We start from the raw sequence: 4,221 nt of genomic DNA, 5'->3' as shown, positions 1-4,221 counted from the left end.
AATATAAATCTACTTGACGGCTCCTGAGAATGACTTTGGCATGATTTTTTTTCGGTTTCAGTTTTTGATACGTGGAGTACGTTTGAGATGGGGTCTTCTGTTGAACACTGGTACTTAACAATAACATATAGACAAAACTTGGATGACCCTTAATTACCATTTTAAATCATTAGTGATATAATAGTAGCGCGAGAAAATAAATAGATGTACAGTTAACCAGAAAGGTAATTGTTGTATGTAAAGTTTACACAGAGCACCATCTATATAATTCTAGTAGTACTTAAGTATATGACCGATGCTGCGCATCGGTCTACAAGTAAGTTGAATACAAGCTACTAGCCTGTACAGACGACAGATATAAACGACGGTAAGGATTTTTGTATGTAGAGGACAGCATGGCTGTACGACAATAAATTCAGTTTAACCTTATAAATACAACTGACAGTGTGTTTTTTCCTTTTACCTCATTTCCTGCACCCTAGCACATAAAAGTAAAGAAGCGATCTCGCGCAGTAGACACCGCAATGCTGACAGGTTATGGGCCCAGCACGCTTTCACTGCGCGGAACTGTCGTCTTTTCTCCTTCGCGAGTGGTTTTGCGTCAGGAATCTCGTGCTTATGTCTTCTTTGTGTGAGCCCTGAAGTGTAAAGCTTTTATTTGTTAAAGTGAGCTCCTTTTTTTTTCATTCTTTGCTAAACATGAGTGCAAATGAGCAAAGCAAAAATCTCGAGTCTGAGGCCAAGGTTCTGGTCAACGGTCCGACAGACGACGGTGAGGTGTTTCCACCAGCAACGGGAGCTGCAGCCGAGGAGGGCCAGGAAGAGCAGGCAGAGCAAAGGCAGGAACGACGGACGTTCAAGAGGGAGGTTAGATCAATGAGAGACGTGGCATGCCAGGTGAGCAGTAAGTCGTTTTTCCCTCTGTAAGGGCGAGTGGTGGCAGATGTGTTTGTGTGGTTGCATGTGGCCTCTATCGTCCGGGAACTTCCGGGTTAGGTCTCACCCCGGGAGAGGAAGTGAGCAGGCGTGTGGACGGTTGGGCGGTCCTGGAGTGCGCGCGCATGTGCTGTGTCCGCATGTGTGCGTGCACGCATGGGCAGCTAAGACGCCATCTTGTCTCTCCGTAACTTTATCCCAGCGCTCCGGGACGTATGTGTTCTACGTTTTCCTGTGCGTGCTGGGAGAGGGGGGAGAGCGGCCTAGCCTGACGACTGGTTGCGAGCATAATGGTTACATGCATTGTGTGTGCAAAGACGGGGATACACATGTAAAGATGGTGTTATTTTAGATGAGAAAGTAATCGACGCATATATGCGACTCTTCCAACTGGGGGTGGACATTTGTGGAGAAGATCTCGTGAGGGACTTATCCGTAAGAATAGACGACGGATTGATTATATATACAAATAAGAAAGAGTCGATCGCAGCCATCTAAAAGAGTCACTTTGAGCCATCAGAGTTTGCCAAAATATCAAGTGCGATTCAAAATTCTGGCGGTGTTATATTTCTGTCCATGACAAACACTGAAAGTCTAAGAACTTTAAAAGGCATGGACGCGCTTGATTTCTTGCCCACGTATTTAAAGAGAGCAACATTTAAAACGACGGAATTAAAAAGGACTGATTTTCTGACTGATAAAAAGACAGACGATTAGTTTGACGACGAAATGCATTTCGGTAAATACAACGACAGAACACCAAAAGAAAAATCAGCGAAATCAGATTTTCCAAGACAGTTGAAGATTATAACAGACAAAAAGGTTGCTTTTAAATACGACAGGAAAAAGGACAGACTTGTCACTTAAACACAAGTCATTAAAAACTACTCAAGACAGACGACTGATAAAAATGAATTTCTAGTTACAAGGAGAACGGTTGCAGAGGAAAAAGCGACCCTGCGACGCCAAATAGGTTGGGTGAAGGAACGACAGAGGGCGGAGCATCAGAGTACACTGAGGACCACGACAGAGACAGTAGATCGGCTGAGGGCTGTAGAAGAGGCAGTGTCAGCTATCACTAGACTGACCGAACGACTGAAAAACTTTATGACAGCACAAGAGGTAGGTTAATCAGATGCCTTAAACTCCACGGCTTTATTCTCGTCGAAACAAAACCACATGCAAAGAATTGATCCTCTTTCGGAAAAGGTCTTTAACCCTACATTGCATGACAGAACGACTGATCTTGATCGGAGTGAAAGGTTTCAACTCGAATTGTTGAACAAGGGCTCACCTTCTCGTTACGATTATAAATTAACCCCTAAAACGAAGATAGAATTATTTCTCGATTAATTATTTTCAGAGTTAAAAATTAAAAGATTGCTGCATGTATTAGATAACAGTATTGAATTTTCCACCCTTTTGTCACCCAAAGAATGAGATGATCACAAAGAAAGAGTACGACATATAATAATTAATCACATTGATGACTTCTATCACTTCAAGACTGCTCATTATTCTAACCCCAAAGAACTGTTAAATAAACTGAAAGAAATTAAAAGAAATAAGACTAACTTATCGTCAAACGAGATCAGACGAAAACTGTACACCTTTTGGTATTTCCCCAATAAAATAACAGAGTCGGACTTTGTTGATAAATTTGAAGAGCTCCTCAGAAGCTACAAAAATTAACAAGGGAAACAATCCTTGTCCGAAAAAGAGATACGTGACGCATTCTATAATGCCGTCGTTAACAACGTATCACAGATTGAATCCCTTGACGCCATGATCGAAGATGTGCAAGGAAAGAGAATGACCTATGACCGCTTCAAATCTTTCTTTTTAAAGAATAAGTCGAGACGACAGAGAGCCGGAGCAACAGGAGGAACTGCCTCAACAACGGCGCTGTGGGTGCACCAGCCGAATTCAACGCACGACAACACCCGGTGTTATCGGTGTGACGACTTCGGGCATCACTCCCACAACTGCCTGGTTGACGCATGGTTGAGGAAGTGCTACTCCTGCGAAAGGCTCCAAAGGAACCTCATGGAGCACAAAAAAACCTGCAGGGGCGCCCCATAAGGTGAGAAGAAAAATGTTAATTGGGATTTTAAAAGACGGGAAAATAAAGACGGTTGGGGATCAAAGAACTCTACACCTAAGAGGGGAAAAAGAGAGCATGATAGTGAACAAAATACCCAAAATAAAAGACAGAAAAGAGACAATGACAAAGGTCATAAGAATAAAAGTAAAGCCAAAGGACAAGGTGAAAACGCAAACAAAAAGAAAGGTGAGACTGTACTTAGGCAAAGCAACGTTACTTCCTCCCTGTTTTCAAGGTCTGTCAGTAACACAAAGACTGACAATTACAACCTAATGAAATTCATAGCCAACTCAGGAGCAACTGATCACTTAGTGAACTCCAGACTGGTATTTAAAAGCTTAAGTTGCAGTGAGACAGGCAAAGTTAAATGTGCAAATAGTAATCCTTTGGCAGACTTGAATACGGAGGAGGAAGGTACGGTTGTTGGCAAAAACAATAATAACGACTGAACACTGAATAATGTGATCTGCTCTGAATCTTTGTCAGAGAATTTACTCTCTTTGAGAAAATTTGTAGATTTAGGCCTAGCCATATACCTTGACAGTAATAAAATCGATGTATTCGATCCGACTTCAAACAAGTCATTTGTCACAAGAGTTTACCAACAGCCATACTGGCTTGTTGAACTGCACAATCATAACAAAGATAAAAATAAGACTGACAGAAGGCTAGCATATCTGGTGACGAATGGCTCGGGTGAACCTTGGTACAATACATGAAGCCGAGCGATAATAAAAGACAGCAACCAAGACAGAAACTGTAGTAAAAATGTCAAGCAAGAGAAACCGACTGAAAATTTATCAATGCCACATTCCATAGACTCGTGCTTCGAAAACTTAATTAAAAAACATTAGCTTTTGAATCCAGATAAAATAAGTGTGGAAAATACATCCATCAATGACAGTTATAAGACCCTCGAGAAAACAAACCCCGTAAAAGAAGCGGTCTTGCGGCGTGTTAGGTTAGGGCATGCTTCCCTCGCCTACCTCGAAGCTTTTCAGGAAAAATTTCATGATAACAAGGATTTAAAGAAAGTCACGTTTGATGACAGTATGTCCAGTTGTGACGTGTGCTCGATGGCAAAATTCAGCAAACTTTCCGCTAAGACAGTAAAAGTGAGAGCTACAGCTCCCTTCTAGATCATTTATTCGGACACCATGGGTCCAATAAGTCCGATTTTA

Source organism: Copidosoma floridanum, unplaced genomic scaffold, assembly GCF_036245765.1.
Source record: "Copidosoma floridanum isolate Cflo_tuat_1 unplaced genomic scaffold, Cflo_Japanese_pri ptg000020l, whole genome shotgun sequence".
Taxonomy (NCBI): Eukaryota; Metazoa; Arthropoda; class Insecta; order Hymenoptera; family Encyrtidae; genus Copidosoma; species Copidosoma floridanum.
Note: the sequence above shows the minus strand (reverse complement) of the source record.